At 43.9% G+C, this 24,040-nt stretch overlaps 1 protein-coding gene and 1 long non-coding RNA gene across 3 annotated transcripts in view; both read left to right on the forward strand.

Annotated features, from left to right (window-relative positions):
* LOC145529256 (uncharacterized) overlaps positions 1 to 24,040 on the forward strand; it is a 336,599-nt gene that overhangs the window by 279,988 nt on the left and 32,571 nt on the right. The window lies entirely within an intron of this gene.
* Positions 9,916 to 22,518, forward strand: LOC145529259 (uncharacterized). The gene is made up of 4 exons (XR_014071070.1): positions 9,916 to 14,615; positions 15,132 to 15,208; positions 15,314 to 15,363; positions 21,420 to 22,518. It is a non-coding gene; the product is annotated as an uncharacterized LOC145529259 (long non-coding RNA).

Genomic DNA, 24,040 nt, shown 5'->3' on the forward strand with positions numbered 1-24,040 from the left:
TTACTTAAGTTTTATCAAAAATAGCATGCAAAAAAAACACATTCTCATTTTAAAGTAAAATTGGTTGCATTTTCTAGAACTTCCTTAGTCCTCCCTAGTTCTTGTCACTATTACAAAAGCAACAAAGAAAAAATATACTTTGCTAGTAAAATATTCTTGTGCTTCTGCCCTCCCCGTTATTTTTCTGAAGTTTGCATCTATAACAGTTTCTTCCTTAATATTTAGAAGAATGAGACTTAATTTCCTTTTTATGACCAACAACCAAAAAACACCAAACACAGTTATACTCCAAAACTTAAAGAAAATAAGCATTTGTTCATTAAAGTTCCCATGTTCTAAATTTTTTCTTCTCACACATTGATATAGTAAGTCAACATCTAATCCATGCTGCAGAAGTCACTAAATTAAACAGTAAGACATCACAGAGATGAAGGGAACAATGTTTGTAAAAATATATGCAAGAAGACAATTCAAAAAGGGACATTTAATATCCTTTTTTTTTTTTTTTTGACGAAAATAAGTATCATGTCAGGTAAAGACTATTGAAACTAAGTTCCTTTTGAATCTTAACAAAGTACTAGTTCTCCCCTGTCTTTACCAACAATTTAACAGCCTTATTTGGGGGCCCTGATTTCCTCCCTTTTGTTGTACACACCTTTTGTTTAGAAAGCTGCCCAGCAATTTCTACAGATTCTCTTAAGAACAGTATCATATAGTTTAGCATAGAATACAGCCTTAAAGCCGCTGTCACACCTCCTCCCCTAACTCTAGACAGGCTTCTCCTTTTTTTGGTCTTGTACTAGAATAAATTTGACAGTTGATCCCATTGAACAATGATCTTGGGGCAGGAGTTTTTAAAACACACGTCTCAAAAATAGAATTTACATTCATTTCCAGGTCTGTGATTAAGAAACCATTTTCTTGGTTTACACTTGGTTTCAATACTGGTTTGAAGTTTGAATACTTCTACTGTGTACACATCAAATATTGTATTCAGATATTAAACATTAGACATTTTCCTGACTCTGCAGACAGAAGCAGGGATATCAGGCAAGACATGGAGTGGAGTTGATAGACTTGGGCCTCGTCTCTACCATCTGCAGCAAGGGAAGAGCTTTCAGCCTGGGTTTCAAAAAGGTGTGGGAGAGGCCTTCTCAAAACTTCTGTTATTGGCATCAACCATGCTTTTCTGCACCAATACTCAATTCTCACTAAGCGGAAAAAACAATAAAAACTTGGATGATCTTCTGTTGTGTGATTCGAGGACCAGCTGTGTACACTTTTCATAGTCATTGTGGAGATTCTGAAGCAGTCGAGGAATTGTCATTTCACTTTTCACTCCAAATTCTTTCTGCATTGAAGGGTTCTTCTTGGGAAATTAAAACTTCAGCCCTGTGTGCCCCAGAGGACACCCTCGAGTCTGATTTGGGCACCCACGATGATTCCCTGCTGGCAGGAAACTAGCCTTCAGTAGGCTAGTTGATGTGAGGATTACTGCACAGTATTTTAAGCACCCAGCAAGTTGGCTATTTCAGTAAATCCTAAATGCCACTTGCCAATACATTCTCAGTTAAGAATTCATTATTGTTTTCAAAATTAGCCCTCAACAAAATTCAACTTGCCCATAGAGATGTAACTTTTGTGAACTACAAAAGTCATTGGGCTGACTCAGCACTTCCTCAGGGTCCACTGGTCTCCCTCCCATAGCCAGTCTGCACGTGACCCACTTCCCAGTCTTGTCCTGACCTCTCATCACTAACTTGTTAAACATCTTAAACAGCCAGGCTTAGGCTTTGTCAGTTATGCAGGGGGGGAAACCAAGGCGCAGCAGTAGCATAAGGTAAATAAACCTCGGGGAAGAGAACTTTGTGTGTTTTCTCAGTATTTTCAGAGGCAGAGGTAAGCCATGATTCTCCTGGCTCTCTAATCAGCAGAGCTGTATTAATTGACAACTAATGTATAAGCTCCAGGACAGTAGAATTAAGCTCTTGATTTCTTCTGCCTGCTCACCAATGTTCATGGCTGTGACTCAGATGCCAAGTACCACTGGAGCGGGAGAGCCTTCTTTCTCAACCATCTCTTTCATGTCGGAGACTGTTTCCAGGGAGTCTCACTGGTTTAGCCAGTGTAGCAGGTGAGTAAAGGCATCTTTACACATAGCTTCTTACCCTAGTCATAGCAGGGACGCTCATAGAACATTCCTTTAAAAAGCCCTACTAGAAAATGGCTTTTGAGACCAGCTTCCTTGGCAAGAAACTGAATTCAATAAATTGGATACCCAAAATGAGCTCCCCCCACCCCAAATTCCTGTTACTACCCGGATTTCACAAAGCTGTCTAGTCCCTCTCTGGTGCTCACAGGCGCCTCCTCAAATGAGACAGTATTAGTTTGGAAACGAGTTTCTTGAGTTCCATCTCTTCTGTGCGAGTAGTTCTCTCCAGCCCACTGTGCAGGCACCCCTCTGTACTGGGGTCTGGCACCCACACATTTGTGGGGCTTTCTTCTCTGGAGCTCTTAGCACTAGGTGATGGCATTGGCTTATCAAAGTTTGGGGGAAGGTTCCCAGAATACAACACGGACTCAATCATTTCTTTGTAAAGACTTCACTGGACTCCCTCTTCGAATGTGTTTTAGCATAAGACTGGGGGGCATTCTTATTTCTGTCAGTTTCAACCTTTTTATCTTCAGTTATTATGTCTTCAATTTCCTACAACCTCCTCTGGAAAACCTCCCTTGGCAACTCCACTGCTTCACAGAGAAGGTCTGTCTGGCCAGTTGTTTGTTGCACGTAGCCCTGTTGCTCTCGTGTCCATCAGGAATGCTACTGCTGAAACCCAGCTCAGAGCAGTGCTCCAGACAGGCTTTACTTTTTTACTGGACAGTCTCCAACACCATCATCATGCTTCTGCCTGTTTCTTTTGTGTTTCTTTCCCCCAGTGAACTGAAACTCCCCTAGCCTCTTAGAATCCTGCCAGGGCAGCTCCAGGCAGTCCGACCCACAGCTGCAAGAACGCTTCCTCCCCTCTGCCCTAGGAGGCACTAAGGCAAAAGTGAAGGCTTCCCCCCAACTCTGGCCCCCTGCCCCCAAGTCTGTGAGGTACAGCCCCAGTGATGTCTAAGCCTAACCCTAAAATGTATTCATTTGATTAGAATCCCCAGTGCTGTGTTCTCCCACACATGGGGTTGTCTCCCAATTGCATAAAAATATTGGATAAGATACTGCCTCTCATGGCTTCCAGAACACTCAAATGCATATTTAGCCATATGGAGTAGCCAACACACCAGATCCTAGTTTAGGGTAATTATTGTTATCTGCTATCCACTGCCATCAAATGTTCCACTCAGAGAATTGGCATTGAATATGGAGAACATGGTATAAGACAGCTACTTTTCATTCATCTGTGCATAACAACCATTTGACAGAGCTTTTTAAATTACAAACACAGATTCCCTGTTCCCAACGTTAGCAGGTATAATTTGGGAATGACTAGCTGGCTTTAGGAACCACCAGCAAAGGAACACATCTCCATCCACATCTTTAGTGCTGGATAATTACTGGAGTGTTTATGCTGTTTCCCTTTATTTTTTCCTTGCACACGGACCTCTCAACTCCGTGGAAGTAAGAGGTTGTACTAGCTTTCCTCAGTGGGATTAAAAGCAGAAGTGGCCTGAAGTCAAGCCTTCTTCCTGTTGTTTGCGATCACTGGGGAAGTGTCATTAGATACTCCAGGGTGAAGGCGATGGGACAGAGTCATGCAGCGAGTGGGATCCCTACCAGATGAAGAAAGGGGCTCAAGTCATAGATCCTCCCTTGGCAGGGAGCTGCACAGAATAGCATGGCACGTCTCTGGGAGGGTGACACAGGGCCTTAGCGAGGAAAGGCTACAGGTATATATGTCGGCAGGCCCTGTCCCAGACCCTGGGACTCCAGCCTTGACAAAGGCTTGTGCCCTAGGAGAGCAACAGAGAAGAGTATTGTGTAGTGTCATCAAGGTTTTCTCAGAGAGGCAAAACTAATGAGACATAAATACGTGTGGATTTATTCAAGGGACTTGGCTTACGTACTCATGGTGGTTTAGTAAGTAGTCTGTGCAAAGTTGTCTCCGTGTCTATTGCTGTGGAGTCCAGAGCTCCAAGCTGGTGGTCAGGAAGGAAGGTCATGAGTAGGCTGGAACCCCACGGCACGAGGACTGGCTCACCCACGTTGAGTCTTGTTGCCTCTGACCTAGGTAACGAGTATCCTGCAGAGGCCAAGGTCCTTCATCAAGGACAGCTGACCCAGGAGTCAGAGAACCTGAAAGAAGTTTCCAGGATAGGGCAGGGGGTGGGGAGGTGGGCGGGATAGTAGTCGCAAGTCACGTTGCTGTTTCAGGCCAGAAAGATGGATCAACAGATTAGAAAGTGTGTGTGTGTGTTACAAAATGGCTGCCCCCTTCTGTCCTCCAACTGTGGAGAGAATCTCCTCAGAGCTGAGCCGACAGGAAGCATAGGGAAAGGAGGATTCTGGGAAATGTAGTTCAGCATGGCCAAATGGGCATATGGCAGAGCTCTGGCAGAAGCAACAGAGAGACTCTGGATATTGCAAGGAACCACTGTGGACAGAGATGAGGCCAACTCCAAGCATTCTATTTTGTGTAAGGGGGATTCTCCAGGCAAGAAAGAGTGGGTAGCCTATCCCTCCTCCAGCAGATCTTCTTGACCCAGGAATTGAACTGGGGTCTTCTGCACTGCAGGCGGATTCTTTACCAGCTGAGCTACCAGGGAAGCCCCCAGAGTCTCTTTATTCTCAGCAAAAAAAAAAAAAAAGTACATGCTTGAGTGGTGGTGGAGTTGGAAGATGGAACAGCCCACCTCTTGGGCACGTGGAGAGATTCGAGAGGAGCTTTGGGAAGAAGGGTATGGTTGACAGTGTCCAATACCACAGGAGCACAAGTAAAATGAAAGCTGGAAAGTATTTTGGGTCTGGCAGTTAAAATTTCTGGCAAGTGAGCCACAAAAACACAAACCAGATTATTGGTAAAAAGGCCGTGATTAGATGGAAGCAATTTGGAAGTATTCGGTTATGTAACATTTATTTGAGAAGTTTGACTGCAAAAGAAACTGAACTTTCTGGAAGTACTTTGGTTAAACCCTTAATCTCTGTGTACTAGTCAAGGCCAGTGTTACTAGTCAGGACACACTATTTTAACAGCCCCCAAATCTCAATGGCTTAAAACCATAGATGTTTATTTCTTGCTCTCATTGGAGTCCAATGAGGAGGTAGAGGAGGAACTCTCTGCTCCGCGTGGTCATGGGGGGACCTGGGCTCCTCCTCACCCGCGGCTCATCCTCCAGACTTCAGAATCTTCTGCTGAATCTGTGACTCCTTAGTCAAAGAGCTTTTGAGTGGAAGGTGGGGAGAGGGAGGAGGAGTAAGGACGAGATTAGGAGGTTGTGTCCATCACTGCCATCCACAGGGGTGTCTACCTGGCTCTCATCTCACATGACCTCACGCTGACCAGAGGGCTGTCTGGGAAATGGGGTCAGGTGTACGCCCAGAAAAGCAAGCAGTGCGGCTTGAGCCTACCTCTCTGAGTCCCTCAGCTCTTTGTGCTTCCTGTGCTAACTGGGTACATGGGGAATGGACAGGTTGGTATGCTCAGCAAGCCTGATTTCTTTTCCACTTTTGTCTCAAAAATGAACTTGAAGTCCAGTCTTGGTGTAGGCCATCATTCTTCCTGGCTTCATCTCGCCCAGCTGGCCCAAAGTTAGCCTCAGCTGCGGGGTGCTGGGCTTCTGCTTCCCCGAAGGCTGGTGGGCTCAAGGTGGCCCTGAAACGAGACTGTGGAATCAAGGCAGACGCAAAGCAAGAGACGCTCCCACACCCTCTGATACAGCAATCCGCATCAGCTATGCAGGGCACTGTCCCACGGTGAAGGGCAATGGAAGGAGGCCTGATGGGGGCACGTGGAGCCCTGGAGAAACGTGCCCCTCCTCAATCCAAGCTGAGGGTCCGTGCATATGCACATGGGGCCCTTGTTGCCACATCTTCATATTTTTCAAGAGCAGTCAGAAATCTGATTTTTATTTGAAGACTCAGAATTTAAAAGGAAAAAAACAAGGGCTCAAACAAAATGTCTGTGAGCCAAACTCGAGCAGCAGGCTAATCACTGCTGTCTCTGGTTTAGATTCTGGAATGTGACCCAAGCAGTCCAGCCTCCTCACCGTGATACTCCTCAGAGAGCAGAGGAGTCAGGCTCTGGCTGCCTGAAGAGGAGGGAGGGGGACCTCTGATTAACTTACCCTTGAAACAAGCTGCCAGATGCTGCAGGAGGCCCCCAGAGTGCCAGGAGCAGGGTGCCCCTTATAGGCCAGTGCAGTCTGGAGCCTTCCAATGCTAGGCTGGAGATTGAGTGTGAAGAATCACTTCCTTCCGGAGCAGAGGGTGGGCTCTTACCTCCCTTTACCTCCTGGGTCCTGGCATGCTATTGCCAATGCCCACATCTGGGTGCTACCACATCTCACTTCAGTCTGTGCAGCAAGAGCGACTTACGGACTCAGCAAGCGTTCTGCTTAGACAAGCTGAGCTGCGCATAAACTAGTTACAGAAAAGCCACTGATGACCTACTCCCGTGTGGTGTCTGTTGCCTTGGTGGCACCCAGGCTCACAAGTTTGACTGTTCTCCCGCCGACTTAAACTTCAATTGAAAAAAAGTCTCCTGATCAGATCTGAGAGGGGATTCACCGAGATGGAAAAGAGCAGGGCTACAAATAACACTAGTATTGAATTGGAATTAGATGTATTGGTGTCAGCTCCAGAATGGTTGATACATACATGCACAGATAGATATAGAAACAGTTACAGGTGTTGTGGGTATGTGGATGTTATCTATGTCTGTATCTGTGTACAGGTGTGTATTTTCACCTTCTGTCTGCTGGCCAGGCCGAGAAGCAATGGAAACCCAGTAGCAATGAGCACACTTGAGTGCTCAGATCAGACTTGGCTTCTAAATGTCCTCTTTCACAAAAAGAACCAGAGCTCCTCAGAGAAATAGCTGATCCCATCAGTGGATTAGAAAGGGTACAATTTTTTTTTTTTTTTTTTGGCCAGAAAATGCAAAATGGTTCCAAGAATTATAGGAACAAAAAGAGTAAGAGCCAGCCTGAAGGGGTCAAATCTAGAAATATTTGAGCATCTGAATTAAAATGGGCAGCTGCTGTCCAGCAGCTGTGAGACTCACATACAGTGCTGCCAGCACCCTGTTGGAGAATTTGAGGCCAATGATGAACATGAAATATGTAAAAGTGGGCGCAGAAGGACTTCAGCCATACAAACAATCGTGCTGTCAGTGAAAGAGCGTTGGGCAGAGCCAGTCTCTCCAACAAGGAAATCTGCCCCAAAAGTGTCCAGCTGTCCCCGCTCCCCATGCTGGCGCGGCTCGGGTTGGCAGACAGCTGCTTGCTCTCGGGCTTTCTGATACTACAGGGCAAGATGATGATGGCAAATTACCACCTCCCAACTAGTCCACAGATCCACACCTCGTCTGCCTTTCAGGGCTCTCTGTATCATTTGACGATCAGAAGAGTGGGCCCTTGAAACACCCCTTGCCCAAAGACTCCTTTCTTGCTTATGGCGACTGACAATGACCTCCAATGGTTCCCTAATACTGAGACCCTACTGGAGGATGAACAAAAGCCTGTGACCCTTGTTGCTGTTGTTGTTCAGTCACTCAGTCATGTCTGACTCTTTGTGACCCCATGGACTGTAGCACGCTAGGCATCCCTGTCCATCACCATCTCCTGGAGCTTGCTCAAGCTCATGTCCATTAAGTCAGTGATGCCATCCAACCATCTCATCCTCTGTCATCCCCTTCTCCTGCTTTCAATCATTCCCAGCATCAGAGTCTTTTCAAATGAGTCAGTTCTTTGCAGCAGGTGGCCCAAGTATTGGAGCGTCAGCTTCAGCATCAGTCCTTCCAGTGAATATTCAGGGTTGATTTCCTTTAGGGTCTTTAGGATTGTCACCCTTGAGACACCCTGAAAAGCAGACACGACCTGAGGGCTGTGGAGTGTGGGGACTACTTTGTACTCCTACAGAAGGGCCTGAAGAGCATGTTTGACAAAACACTACTTAGGAGCCAGTCTGCAGCCTCCAGAACAGAAGGGCCATGGGCGTGTGCTGCGGTCAGCATCCTCCAGAGCCTTTCTGTACCAGTGACACTGCACACCACCAAATGCAACATTTAAATCAAACCAGAGACCAAAACTTAACATTTGTTTTTGCAGTTAGGACAAATGCCCTGTCCCCACCCACAGGTACTTTTGTGAGATGCGGCCTGTGGGTGGGGGCTCCCTCCCCTCCTAGCTCCGGTTAAATACTAGTTAATGTTGAGTCACTGTGCATCGTCAGAAAAATGATCAAGTACCATTTGGGGTTCTGGTTTATTTCAGACAGTCTTGTTTTAAAAGGAATCCTCGTGGCAGCAGAGGAGAGCATTCTTGTTTGGAGGTGGGGAGGCATACATCCCAGAATTACCTAGTGGTAAGGGGAAACCTGGGTGAAAGGGCTGTTTTGTTTTTGCAACTTCTCAGTAAGTTTGAAACTGTTAAAAGGAAAAAGAAAAAGACAGAAGAAAGTAAAGCAAAATCCTGAGAGTAGTTGCCTTCTAAATACTGGGAACGTACCTGCTTTTTCAATGTCTTGTAAAATTTTGTTGCACTTTCCAGATATCCTTCAGTAGGAGACATGCAGTTTCTAATTGAGGGCCATGGTAACGAAGAAGAGAAAGTCTCTTCTTGTGTCTACGCACTGGTCACAATGTTGACTTTCCAACGCTACAGAAGGTTCCCCTAGGTGCCTTGTACCCTGCCACCAACAGTTTCCATTGTGCCAGTTTCTATCAGATATTTTTACTAGTTCTTGAATTTCGTGTAAGTGGAACTACACAGTTCTCTTCTGTGTCTGGTGTCTTTTGCTCAACCTATGAGAGCATCATACATGTTACATCTACTAATACTTTGCTTGCTGTAAAGTACTCCATATATGAATATATGGGAATTTTCTTGGTGGGAATTTCGGTTTTTGGAGCTGTTAAAGTAAAACTTCAATGAACTCCCTCGAACATGCATTTTGCGGAACGTTGCCCTCAGGAAAGGCATTGTTGAGACATAGTGTAGACCAGGGATCGGCACACACTTTTTCTGTAAAGGATCAGATAATAAATACTTCAGCCTTGCAAGTCATAAATGGTCTTTTATTTACAAAAGCAGGTGGCAGGCTGGATTTGGCACATGGGCTGTCATTTGTGGAACCCTGGCGCAGATGCTTGGTTTATTAGTAAAAACTGCCAAAAGATTTTCCAAAGTGGCTGCTGTTTTAAAACTCTTAAGCAATACTTCACAAAAATTCAGTGTTTGCTTCCCATCCTCGTCCATGCTCTGAACTGGCGGTCTTTCTCCTTTTAGCCTTGTTGTAGGCGTGTAGCTTGTCTCGCTGTGGCTTTCCCTTGTGATGGCATGATATGAGTGATGCAGAGCACCAAAAATGTGTGTTTATGAGCCCATGGAATTCCCGCCAAGGGGTGGTTCAAGCGCCGTGGACGTGCTGGGTGGGTGGTGTTTGTCTCAGGCATGTAGGCGGCATCCTGGCTGTGACTCTGCATCACATGTTACTGCAGAGCAGCACTGCCGCACACCCGATGACACAGCACAACACGTGCTCACCGCCTGACAGTCTACATGGGTCAGGAGTCTGTCCCTGGCTCCCCTGGGCCTTCCCTCCAGGGCCTCACACAAGGCTGCAGTCAAGGTGCTGGGCGGGGCTGTGGGCTCACTGGGGCTCATCTGGGGAAGGACATGCATCCGGGCTCACGGTTGTCGGCTGCGCCTGGTCCCCATGGGCTGTCGGCCGGCCTGCGGGCCTCAGCCCCTTGCCGCTGCTGCCTGTAGCCTGCTCCTCCCTCCTTTCCAGAAGACCTGTTTCCTTTAGCCAGCCAGGGAGCGTGTCTTCTCGCAGGCTCATGGAGCATGCTCACACACATCCCAGCCCCCCCCCCCCGCCACCTCACACACAACTCCAGGGGAGATCGCCCAAGGGTGTGATCCTGAATCCCAAGAATTAGGGGGTAGAGGGACCATTTTTAGAGTCTGCCTGCCAGAGTCCTGGTCCGAAGTGTGGATCGATCATGTAGCTCAAGTCTGTAACTTACCTCATCCTTTTCTTTGATAGAAAAAATGGTTTTATTCAAATGAAACCAAACTTGTCCATTCTTTATTTTATGGACAGTTTATCTTATGGTCTGTTCACCACTCCATTGCCCACCTGAGGTCACAAAGGGTCTCCTGTTCTTCCTTCTAGACCAGGGCTTATCAGCCTCAGTGGTACTGATCACGTTTTGGGCGGGACGATTCCTTGTTGGGGGGGGGCTCTCCTGTGCCTTGTAGCATGTTTAGCAGCATCCATTGCATACAGATGTCTGGAGTGCCTTCCCCATTGTGACGGCCAGCAACCTCCCCAAATGTCTCCCCCAGCTGAGGACCACTCTTCTGTGTACTTTCAGTTGAAGCTTTGTATGTTGTCATCCACCACAGTCTATATGGCTGCTTCATATCATCCCACAGAGAGATCTAATTTCTCTGCATAATTTCCCTCGTGAATTGTATTTACTGCTTTTGTCTTAAAGTGCCCACATATGTGTGCACCCATTTTTGGACTGTATCCCATTCAGTTTGTCTAATTTATATCCTTCTGCCAATAACTTTTTATGAATTTTTTGCTGAGTCTTGAAATCTGGTCATATAGATCTTCAGACTTTGTCTCAAGATTGGTCTAACTATGCTAGGTTAGTTTCACTTCCATGTATATTTAGAAATCAGTATGTCAACTTTTACACATGAAAAAATCTGAGATTCTGATTGGAACTTAATCTGTAGATCAACTTGAGATTGTTGTAGTCCTAATAATATTGAATATTTCAGTATGTGAAATGATAAATCTCTATTTAATTCCTTTTAAATATCTCTCAGCACATTTTATGGCTTTCAGCGTAGAGGTCTTGCAACTATTTCATAAATTTATTTCTAGGAGGTGATATTTTTGATATTATTGTAAACAACATTATTTTTCTAATTTTATTTTCTGATTGCTGCTGGTGTGTAGAAATGCAGTTAATTTTTATATCAACCTTATATCTGATGATCTTGGTAAATTCATTAGATATGGTACTTATTAAGTGTCTTTGAATTTTCTCTGAATACGGTCATTTCATCTGCAAATATAATTTACTTTTCTATTTCCGTTCTTTGTGCTGTTCCATTTTCCTTGTGGTCTTGTGCCGTGTGGGATCTCCTAAACAGTGTTGAATAGCGAGTCAAAACTCTAGTCTTTTCCCTAAACTTAGGGGGGAAATAATTTGGTGACATTAGTCTAATAATTGTGGATTTTCTGTAGACACCCTTTTTATATTGAGGAATTTGCCTTCTATTTCTAGTTTTCTGAGGGTTTTCACTGATTTTTTGTGTGCTTGTACTGTAAAACAAGAAGAGTTTATTAAAAATTGCAACTACAAAGATGGATTTGTTCTATTTCTCTTCTTATGTCATTCAATTTTTGCTTTATGTAAGTATTTTGAAGCTATATTATTAGATGAAATCATTTAAAATGGTTATGTCTTCCTGTTAATTTTTCCCTTTTATGTTTATGAAATGTTTGCCTTTGGTAATATTTTCACCTCAAATGTCCTCTGTTGCTGTTAATATTGCAAACAAGGCATTTTTTTTTGACCGCCACTTGGCATGTGGGCTCTCACCCAGGAACTGAACCTGCACCCCTGCTGTGGAAGTGCTGGGTCCTAACCACTGGACAACCAGGGAAGCCCCATTGTTTTCTTGGTCAATGTGTGCATTGCCTTTTTTTTCCCCATCCTTTTATTTTCAACTTAAAAGGGTTTTTTTTATATTTTAAAGTGTGTTTCTTTTAGATAGTATAAAGTTGAATGTTAATGCTTAACCCAGTAAAAAATTCATTCTTAAAATGAAAGTTTTTAATCAGTTTCTATTTTTAAGGTAATTACTGATATTGTTGGATTTACATGGTTTTACTTAGTTCCTATCAGTCACATCTGTTCTTTGTTCATATTTTCTTTTTCTGATTTATTTTTGATTAAGTATTTTAACATTCCGTTATATCTCCTCTACTAGATGTTTAGCTTTTCTTTTGCTTTTATTGATTACTCTAGCAATTACCATCTACATTCTTGATTTATCTACATCTCTCATAAATTTGTACTTTACCTCTTCATGAGTAAAATGGTAAACAAGTACAACTAAATTTACTCCCTTCTGCCCTTTGCACTTGGGTTGTCACAGATTAGATCTAAATCCCACAAGTTGTTGTTATTGTTGGTTTAAATGGTCAATACTCTTATATCCAGCCACGTATTTATCCTTTCCAGGGCTCTTCATTCCTTTCTGCAGTTCTGTTTCCTTCACAGGTTGTTCCTTTCAGCTAGAAGACTTTTGTTTAGTACTTGTTAATTGTAGGTCTGCTGGAAATGAATTGTCTAGATTTTTGTCTCCAGATATCTATTTTACTACCTTCCTTTCTAATTGATAGAGTCCCCGGAATTAAGACTACGAGATCCTTTAGCACCTTAAAGATATTCCATTGCCATGTGGATCCCGGAGTTTCTATTAAAAAGTTTATCAATCTAATTGTTGTTCCTTTGAAGTTAATGAGTCTTTTCATTCCTCTGGCTGCTTTAAAGATTGCCCCCTTTAGTTAGTTTTCCTTGTTAGTTTTCAGGATTTGGCTTGTGATGTATCTCAGTTTGACTTCTTATATTTTTCTTGCTTGGGATGCACTGAGATTCTTAAATCTGTGGATTGAGATCTTTTGTCAGGTTTAGAAAATTCAAATACTGCATTCACCCCATTTCCTGTCTCCTTTAGGACTTCAGCCACATATGTTACGTGATTTGACAGTGTTCTTCACAAGTTTTTTGCATAGATTTTTATTTTAAATTCCATTGTCTCCATGTGCTTATTTAAGTTTGGGTAATTTCATTGACCCAAATTTTAGTTCACTACTTGTGTCTTCTCATGTGTTTAGTGTACTGTTCAGTTTGGTTTAGTCGCTCAGTCATGTCCGACTCTTTGCAACCCCATGAACTGCAGCACGCCAGGCTTCCCTGTCCATCACCAACTCCCAGAGTTTAGTCAAACTCATGTCCATTGAGTTGGTGATGCCATATTAAATTCACCCAATAAGTTCTTTACATTTTTCAGGGTTTAGAGTGTCCATTGGGATAGATAAACAGATTCCATTTCCCTGTTGCAATTCTCCCATCTTTTCATCAGTTTTGTTCACCTTCTGTCCCTATTTTCTTTAGCATGATTATAATAGTTATAAAACCTTGTCAAATATAATATCTGGGTCATCTGTTTATCTGTTTTTTTTTCTCTTGATTGTCACCTATTTTTCCCCAAGTATTGTAATATTTTTTTTTTACTTGCCAGAAACTGTTGTGTGTAAAAGTTGTGTAAAGACTGAAGTAAGTGCTCTTTCCCCCCCAGAGAGGATTTGCCCTTTCCTGTGTCAGGCCGCCAGGCAGGGTAAGATAAAATGTTGATCAGCATGATGGAGCCAGCAGTGTCACTGAGGAAAGGCTGTAGATTTTGTTACACTCAATTCACCTCTGGTTCAGATGTCTCAAGGGTGAGAGGTGTGCTTGGTTTATCCTGCACTCCTCTCTCCAGCGTGATCTTGGCATCTGTGCTCCTTCAGAGTACAAGGAACTTTGTTCCCCTTGCAAGCTCAGCTTGCACCTCCCTTATTACCAAAGTACCCATTAAAGCTGCCACGACAAGAAATCAGCAGGAAAAAAGTGTCTTTGCCATAGGAATGCCCCAGAATTGACTTTCACACCGGCCCTCAAAAGCTCTAATGTTTCTCTTTACTCTTTGAGAGTTCCTATGCAATGTACTGAGTCCAGTTCTGAGCCCATGCACACGCTTGTCAAATGCCTGAAGTAGGAAGAGAGCTACAGATCTGCATTCAGAGTGGAAAGGAGATCTTTCTACTCTGGCATTCAGTTCCTCTAGACCTATTTTATTCCCAGTAGTTGATGTTATTTTTAAAACATGTTCTCTTGCAGTTCATTCAATTTCTTCTGTTTGTTGTGGTGGGAATAATGACCTGTCACTGCTTTCTGTATCTTAGCTACAGGCAAGTCAAACATGCACAAGTTTTATAATTGGAGAAAAGAAAGTAATTCTCAGTCAAAATTATTTACAGAAAGCTTCCAAGATATCATGTACAAATATCACTCCATACATTTTAGCATTAATGGTTGATTTTGTGAAAGCACTATCTCTAAACACAAATCAATTTCTTCCAGTCGTGACTCACTCAGCATCTATTTCTTATCATCTTCTTTTACCATCACTATTAGTTTAAAAAACTAAATAGCTACTTTCTAAGCCTCCTTTAGCAACTAGTAGAGGCCACTGGGCACAGTTCTGACACATCCTCCCTTTTTTCAGCCTCAGATGAGGGATGATTTCTGAATTTGCAGCAGTCAATTTTGTTCATAAGGCACAAGCAGGAGAACAAAAGCCAACACGCTAAGAATGACAAGGTAAAAATGTATAAAGAGAATGAGTCCCTGATAGCATTTTTGAGCTGCTAAAGCAAAGCCAGAATCTGCCTACTTTTAAGAGAAAAATTCTTATTAAGATTCTGTGAGTTTAATTTTCCTGTTACTTGTAACCCAATGCATTACTAGTACTAAAGTTCTACTTCAGTTACTCAAATGAACACATGCTATGTAATAGCCTAATTTCAAATAAATGATATAGTAATGAATGAATGATATACTTCTAAGTAGAAAAAGCGAAAGGCTTGCTGTAGTCTGGAAGTTAGTGTTGAGGCCTTCACGAGAGAGAAGGCAGCTGCTTTTCAGAGGGGTTCAAGGGTCCTCTAGGAGGCCCGTGTAAGCAAAGTTGACTTCCTCAATCTGACTGCCCTCGTGTTTTGCAAGCCCACTGTTAAAACCAGTCTTTGGAATTAGGGGATTATCCAGAAGTAGTCCTGATTAAGTATCTTAGCTAGAAGCTATGATGTTAATAACCATTGTTGCGGGTTTATGTGCCAGGGTGCTAACTGAAGGCAAGCCTCTGAAGGACTGAGACGATGGGAGAATTTGAAGGTCTGCTGAGAGGAGTCTGGAAGGTGGTTTTGGAAGGGGGTAAACATCCTCTAGGAAACCGAGGCCACCGTAACAAAATACCACAAAATGCTGGGTGGCCCCAACAACAGGAATTTATCTGTTCACAGTTCTGGAAGCCAGAAGTCCAAGATCAAGGTGCCAGACAATTCAGTTTATGGTAGGCCTCTCTTCCAGGCTTATAGACAGCCGCCTTCTCACTGTGTCCTCATGTGGCCTCTTCTTGGTGCCTGTTCACTGGGGGTAGTGTGTGCAAGCTGTCTGGTATTTTCTTATTAAGGATATTAATTCTATGGGATCAGGGCCCTATCCTAATGATTTCATCTCATCTTAATCACCTCCTTAGAGGTCCTATCTCAAAACCCAGCAACACTGGGGTTTAGGACTTGAGGTATGCACAGTGGGGAGACGCAGACCTTCAGCCCATAACACCAGGGAACAGAAAGAGGCATTGAATGTTGCAGGGAAGGAGCAAGATGGTGTGAAAGAGTGAGTGGTCACTGGCCTGGGGACCAGGGTTGTGGTCTAGGCCCTACCACGAGCTCACTGTGTGACAGGCTGTGACTCAGCCACTTTGTATATCTCCAGTTACAACGAAGAAAATGAATTTGGTCTCCATGGTCAAAGACGCAGTGAGCCAGACCTGAAAAGAGGCAGTGTAGCCCTTGGATAAGGGAAGTAGCATCCTGCGGCTGGTTCTGGGCCCCAGTACGCAGTGAATGGAGTGCCCTCCATGAAGGATGGCCCTTCCTGATGACACCTGGCACCTGCTGGGGCCCACCATGTCATCCGCACTGGGTGTCCCAAGCCCAGACTATGGCCTGCATGGGTCCAGTCCTCATCTCCTCTCTCTCGGGAGCACACTCCAGCCCTCTGCTGCCTGTGTAGGGGTAGACCAGAAGTCCTCTGGGGCTCCTGAAGTCATGCTAATAGAGTCAGCCCCTGGCCCTGGAGTGGAACCCAGTCCCAGAAAGACAGCTTGGAGAGCAGGGTGTCCCTGCTGGCTGGCACAGCAGTTCTTTCACAGGATCACATGAGATCAGGCCACCAGAATCGGGCTGAGACACTGATGGATGGTGAGTGTCACTCACATAGGACACAGGACAAAGGATCTTCACATGCACTAATGGGAAGATAATCAAATAATAAGTCCTTCTTTTCTACCCATTATTCTAAGTCTTCATCAGTAAATCAGTATCTTTCGCATGGGTCCATGAATTTTGTAATGCATTTTTAATCAAGTTGTTCATATATAGACAGGTGCCCTGCAAAAATATTTTCCAACAGCCACATGCCCTAAGGGTAGCCCTAGAAAGAGGACTCCCTATTTTACATTTTGTCTGAAACTGGTTAAGAGAGGAGAGGAGTCAAAGTGGAAAAGAATTGGTGATGGACAGGTTGCTGGAAGGGAAATCTTGGCAGCTAGAATATTGCTCAGTCAGAAGAAACCAGAAGAGCATTCAAATAAACCTTTATACATCTTTGTTTCTTTTAGGTAACTATAAGAGAAGTAGATGAATCTCCAGACCTAACAGTAATTAATGACTGACTGTCGAGTCTTCAGCACTGGTGACACGTCTACTGTCTTGGGCTAACTTACTCATTGCTCTGCAAACAGTTCGCTAATAACCCTGATCTTGACATTTGAACTATAGACTAGGCTGCTTAGGTCTGGTTTTTTATTTTTTTTATTTTTTATTTTTTTATAAATTTATTTATTTTAGTTGGGGGCTAATTACTTTACAATATTGTAATAGTTTTTGCCATACATTGACATGAATCAGCCATGGGTTTACATGTGTTCCCCTTCCTGGACCCCCCACCCACCTCCCTCCCCAAGGTCTGGTTTTTTAAATCTCGCCTCTTACAAGGCAAATATAACAGAAGCAGCAGCTAGACAGTTCTTAGTCATTTCTAGACCTTCATTAGACTGATGTTATCAGTATTTCTGGTGTCCTTTGGACAAGTTACCTTTGTCTTTCAGCCCTAGTCCATCCTCCACTACCTGCTCTGCCTCCTGGGGCAGGACCATTTTAGCATTTTTCCTTTGTAGCAAGCATGATGTTAAGCTCTATCAGTAAAGTGCTGTGGAGGGACATTGCAGGAAAAAGGGGCTTCTCTTCCTGATTCCAGTACATTCATCACATTAGACAGTTGCAGGCACGTGGTCTTTTCTGCTCTGCCTGCAGGGGCCAGCCACTTGTGGCACCTTCCGTGGGTGTCTTCCCCCACCATTCACCTCAGGAAGCTGTGTAGGGAAATGCCTCTGCTGGTCCCCAGCTCACTCCACTTTGTCCCTCAGAGTCCACTTTCCAATAAAATGCCAGGAAATACTCACGTGCGAATGCCAGTCTAAAGCACTCAGTGTGAAGAGTCTCACCCTGTAGAGGATTCTGCAAATGACTCAGCATTTCAAAGTGGACTTGAGCCTTAGGGAACACCTTCATTTCTCAATGTGTTTATTCTTGTTCCCCAGAGAGAGAAAGCCTGGCTTAAATGAAAGCTGGACAGCACAAGCTTTCTAGGCAGGGTTTCGGCAAATTTAATATTAATCCAGCTTCTAGGTCACCTGAAAATTGTGGCATACAGCTAGATACCAAGACCATGTGGGAACACTTCCTATGGATCAGACATTGTTCTAAAGGTTTACTAGAAGAACTCATTTATATAAATCTCACCACCATCATATGAGGTGAGTCCAACCACTAACCTTGTTCTGAATGAAGTTAAATAGCCTGGTTGAGGTCTACAGGTGACAGAGCTTGGATTTCTGCCAGGACACTCTGGCTCTGGAGCACATACCCTTGGCCACTGTGCTGAAGTGGGGTGCCTGGCAGTCAGCTTAGTGTGTCTTTGGAGGGACCCTTCAAGAAACCCTTAAAAAACTCCCAGAGCAGCTCAGCCCATTCTGTTTTTCATTTACACTCAAATGGCTGCACTCCAAATATGTTTGAATCAAAAGATTGACTTTCTCCACTTGGCACCCAAACACTGAAAGTTGCTGGAGATGACACAAAGCCAGACTCTCATGCTGACTTTAAATTCATGATCTTTCATCTCAAAAGGCGCCTCAGCCCTCCTCACTGATTCCTCAATAGGAACTTGAGACCCCTCAGTCTGAGACATTTCAAATTTCTCTTCTCCCCTCAAACACCCCATACCCTCTTCTCAACAGCTTTCTCCCTCCCTAAGGTGCCTCATATTTCACTGAAAAATAGAAATCATCAGACAAGAACTCCCTCGTCTTCTCACCGTTGAGTCCACAGGTCCTCCTGCATTTGCAGACTCATTTTTCTCCTGTTGCAACGGGAGAAGAGTTCCTCCTCCTGACGATGGTGGGTCCTCCCACTGAGGTCATATCACTTCCTCTCTGCTCTTTGGAGCTCACTCCTTCAGTCACCCTGTGTCTTTCCTGCTCTCTTAGATCAGCTCCCCCTCCACCTGGCTGATCCCTTTAGATTATTCAGAGGCCCTGCTTTCTCCGCTCTTAATAAAGCAACTCTCCTTTGACGCCACAACCTATTCCTGTCATGTCTCTGTCCTTGTCCACAGTGAGCCTTGATAACGGTTGTATTCGTTTTGTGACTCAACTTCCTCACTCCAATTGGTGTTTTTTTTCTCCCCTGACTCTCCAAATGGACCTGCACTTATCAAGTCCCCAGTAACTGCCATGTTCTCAAAGCCAATGACTTCTTCTCAGAAACTCACCTTATTTCATTGATACAATAGCCTTTGACATTGACTGCTTTTTCCAACACTTTTCTTATTTTGGTTTCCCTTATATCTTTTTTATTTTCTTCCACATCAGACAGATTGGCCCAGATCAACCATGGATTGGGGGGCATTTTCTATTAAGTGCCAAAGAGTAAATGTTTTATCCTTTGCAGGCCACACAGGACTCTGAACCATGTTCTTCTCTGTTTGCTGCCGCTTTTTCTTCACAATACTTAAAAAAAAAACAAAAAAAAAAACCACCTCCTGAGCTCATCAGTTCAGTTCAGTTGCTCAGTCGTGTCTGACTCTTTGCGACCCCATGGACTGCAGCCTCCCTGTCCATCACTAACTCCTGGAGTTTACTCAGACTCATGTCCATTGAGTTGGTGATGCCATCCAACCATCTCATACTCTGTCGTCCCATTCTCCTCCCACCTTCAATCTTTCCCAGCATCAGGATCTTTTCAAATGAGTCAGTTCTTTCCATCAGGTGGTCAAAGTATGGGAGTTTCAGCTTCAGCATCAGTCCTTCCAATGAACATTCAGGACTGATTTCCTTTAGGATGGACTGATTGGATCTCCTTGCTGTCTATGGACTATATAGTCCATGGGGTCGCAACAGATGCCTAACTCTTTCACATCTGTAGAGGGAAATGTCATACGTTAAAAATGGAGCTTCACCTATCTGAAACCATAACAAAAAGATTACCCCAGCATTCCTGAGCTCATAGGCAACACAAAAACAGACTGCAGGCCAGATTTTGCCTGTGGGTTGAAGTATGGCAATCTCTGACTTAAAGAACAAAGGTTTCATTTTTATTTATGTTCCATGTTGATCATGGGTCAGTTGAGGGTTCTGCTCCCTGTGGACCCCTTGAGACCCAGACTGGTTGAGCAGCCACTGTCTCAAACATCCCCGAGCCAGAGTGAAAAGTGGGCTCTGGAATGTACCACGTCAGTAACGGCCGCTCATAGCTCATTGGCTGGAAGCAGTTGTAAGGCCCATCCAACCGAGGGGGGACCTGTCTGGCCCTACTGGTGGCCATCATCTCTCAGAACCGCATCATGGGTAGACAGGTCACTCCAATCTGTGTGTGTCTTACAAGCTGAGGCACTGACAGCTTTTGCTCCAGACCATCTTTTGAAGGAAGTCTGGAGAGCTCAGAGCCTTGGAAGCCAGGAATTATGCCTCATTCTGGAGCCCTAGGCAGGTTTGTTTACTGTCCAATGTAATACAGATAACACCTTCCTAAGACAACAGTGGGCCAGTTTGCTTGGAGCTCCTTAAAAAGATCTGGGCTCTCAGAGCTCCGAGTTCCTCGTGTGTAATGCCCGCCCACTGTGCTCACCACATGCACACATCACCCTGTGGGATTGGGAGGTGAAGGGAACTGACACAGACATGTGGAGTTCCCGCTGCTCTCTGTGCCGTGAGAAACAAAGTCCTTTGTCTCCCAGCATCGTGTGTCTTCTGTCAGCATCCATGAAACAGTAGCTGGCTAAGTCACGGGACAAAGAAGGTCCCCGCCTCTCCTTCCTTAACAGTAGGGCCACTTTCCCTCTGTCACTTCATCAGAAAGGGTCTTCCTGACCCGCTTTCCTACAAGTTATTCTCTATCTCATCATCCTATCCATTTCCTTCAAGCTGCTGCTAAGTCGCTTCAGTTGTGTCCGTCTCTATGCGACCCCATAGACAGCAGCCCATTAGGCTCCCCTGTCCCTGGGATTCTCCAGGCAAGAACACTGGAGTGGGGTGCCATTGCCTTCTCCAATCCACGTCCTTCATAGAGGTTTTTAAAATCTGAAAAATAAATTGGATCTTAATTTTCCATTTCCCTCCTCTTGAATGGAAGCTCCTTGACGGTTTCCAAACCATCTTGGGTGCCAAGAACAGTGGTCTGGCACACATCAGGGGCTCAAAAGCCATGCTGAAAGAGAGGAGAGAGAAAAGGAGAAAATGAATGTGGGTATCCCTACCTGCAGTTGGTCCGAGACCTTCTGTCCAGCTCCAGAGTTTAAGTGTGCTCAGAGGGCTTGGCCTAGTCTTCAGGAAAGGTTAGCCAGTGAGAGTCAACACAGACTCAAGACATTTCTCCCATCAGGAGCCTGTCGCCACACCAGACTGTATTCCCAATGGGAGCTGAAGGCTGTTCCCTTAGTGGACAGGTGTGGGTATAGATGTTGACTGGCCCCGGGCGCTGAGTGTGCTGGACTCCCTCGCCCTGTCCTGCCCATGTCAGAAGGCCCGGTACCTGTGCTCATGGGAAGGCTGGGGGAGGGGGCTGGCAGGCAAGCTGTCTAACTTACCTCTCTCAGCAGAGATTCTTGTAAGGTTCTCTCAACCTGCTCTTTCTGCAGTTTTGATTTCCAGTCCAGTGACGACTCCTAGTTTTAGATCTAGAATCATGCACCTGCCTTTTCTTGCCCTGCCAAATTTGGGGGGGAGGCAAAAAGTATATCTTGGTAAAAAATAAGTCTTTTTTTTTTTTAATGTCTTTTTAGCCTAAGTTGAAGTTTTCAATATATCTCACCTATTTGCTGAGCATACTTCTCAGAGGTAATGGTTTCGCCGGGATTCAGAAAGCTATAGTGGATCAGACGGGCAGCACACCACACAACAGTGACCATGAGCCTTTTTTTGGTGCGAGTTTAACTTTGGGAAGTGCTTTGGAGCTTCTTTCTAGGTACAGCCACTGAGCTTGTCATTGCTGGTTGTCATAAAATCCACTTTCGTCGCACATCTAAATCTGCTCAAGAAATGATTCATTGTTGTTGCGTAAAATAAGAGAAGATGACACTTCATAGTGGTGATTTCTTTGATTTGCACGAAGCTCATGAGGCACTCACTTATCAAGCTTTGTCACCTTTCCAATTTGCTTCAAATGCCAAACGACTGTAGAATGATTGATGTTGAGTTCTTCAGAAGCTTCTCATGTAGTTTTAAGAGGATCAGCTTTGATGATCCTCTCAGTTGCATTGTCAACTTCCGATGGCCATCCACTATGCTCTTCATCTTCAAGGCACTTGTCTCCTTTGCAAGACTTCTTGAACCACCACTGCACTGTACATTTGTTAGCAGTTCCTGGACCAAACACATTGCTGATGTTGTATGTTGTCTCTGCTGATTTACGACCCATTTTGGGAGGTGAAAATTCTACCACTGAACCACCAATGCTTTATGACCCATTTTGAACTCAAATAAGAAGATTGCTTGAATTTGCTTTTTGTCTAACATCATAGCCATAGTCTAAAATAAATATGAAATAAAGAGCAAGTAATAAGTCATTAGCAAAAAAACATAAAGCAAGAAATGCACATTAAAATGATGTATAACATAACCACATTATTTAGAATATATTCCAATATCAAACAGCAAATTCCAACAATGCAAAAATCACAATTACTTTTGCAGCAACCTACTAGTACATCAGTCACAGGGATGTGATGCACAGCACAGGGAATAGAGTCAGTGTTATAACTTCCTGTGGTATGTAATATATAAAAATATCAAATCACTGTGATGTACACTGAAACTAATGTAATATTGTAAGTCAAATATACTTCAATAAAATTAAGACTTTTTTCCCCACTCTTTCTAAAATTCAGCATCTCTTGTTAATTTTCTTCTCCCCTGCCCTCTTAGTATTCTCCCCCTCCTCCTAAGCCTTCTGCTCTGTGCATTGCCAGCTATCACCTAAAATCCACTGCCCTACCCTGTAAATGTTGACAGTTTCAATATGTCTTTTCTTACGTGAATTATAGATATTGTAAATAGGCTTGGGGAGAATGATAGCAATTTTTACTTACTTAAATTGGCAGTAGTTCAAAAGGGTTTGAATTTCTAAATTTTCTAGAAATGTTTATCGTGGACTGTGCTGGGTCTTTGCTGCCGCACAGGCTTTTCTCTCACTGCAGCCAGTGGGGACTACTCTCTAGTTTCAGTACGAGGGCTTCTCATTGTGGTGGCTTTTCTTGTTGCAGAGCACGGGCTCTGGGGCACAAGGGCTTCAGGAGTTGCAGCTTGCAGGCTCTAGAGCACACTCAGTAGTTGCAGTGCACAGGCTTAGTTCCTCCACGGCATGTGTGATCTTCCTGGACCAGGGATTGAACCCATGTCTCCTGCACTGTCAGTGCAAGTGAATTCTTTACCACTGAGCCACCAGGGAAGCCCCCTTGAATTTCTAGATTAAGACAATGCACTGTTCTCTTAATTCAACCATTAAATCAGGCAGAAGATTTTGCTGGCTTTTGAGTCAATATGACAGATCAAAGACTCCATAACTTTTTTGAAATGAAACTAAGCAAATGTTGACTTCAATAAAGGACAGATTTGAACCCCACAGCTCTGATGCCTAGGCCTTGATTTCTATTTTTGCTACTGCAGTGATCCTCCAGAAGGTACTCCTACAGAATAGTTTCCCAAGGAGATGGGTTACCATGCTCAAGTACTCAGATTTTAACAACAGTTGTTTTTGTTTTTCTGATTGCCTAGGGTAGCGGGAAACTAAATGAATAGAAATGTTTTCTAGATTTTAAGATTTTTCTCCCATAAATAGTGTCCACGCCCATGTGAGCTGCTGCCACCTAATCTGTTAAGAGGTTAGAAGACAACCAAATCTAAGGAATCAGTAGCAACAGATACTAACAGTAAACTTCTAGTTGGGTGATCCTGCTAAACCTGATTGCATTTTTCCCAAATATATCATTATGTGTGTTTGAAATGGTTCCTGGTGTCATGAGGAAGTAGACTCAGTATTTGTGGGTTTCTAAAACAAATTCTTTGGTTTCAAGTTGTTCTACTGTCTAAACAAAGCTGTGATTCATTATTCCAGACCATGACACAGACCAGTGGCTCTCATAACTGCACAATTATCAAGTGTTTAAATTCGGTCTTGCAGCATTCTTTTGCTACCTAATTCTATATTATCCAAATTCATTGGTGAACCCAGTCAGCCCAAGAGGGACTCCTGAATGAACACTAAAGAAGGTCAATGTTCCACAATAGGACTGGACTTCCCATTGTCTCCTCTGTGAACTTTCTTGTTTGGTCAGTTAAAACCACAGAATTCAAATGTTTGTTTCTTTCTGTACAGGTTGATTTGGAAAATGATTGTTCCTGTCTA

This window comes from Giraffa tippelskirchi, chromosome 12 (genome assembly GCF_054371585.1).
Source record: "Giraffa tippelskirchi isolate mGirTip1 chromosome 12, T2T-mGirTip1v1.2.pri, whole genome shotgun sequence".
NCBI lineage: Eukaryota > Metazoa > Chordata > Mammalia > Artiodactyla > Giraffidae > Giraffa > Giraffa tippelskirchi.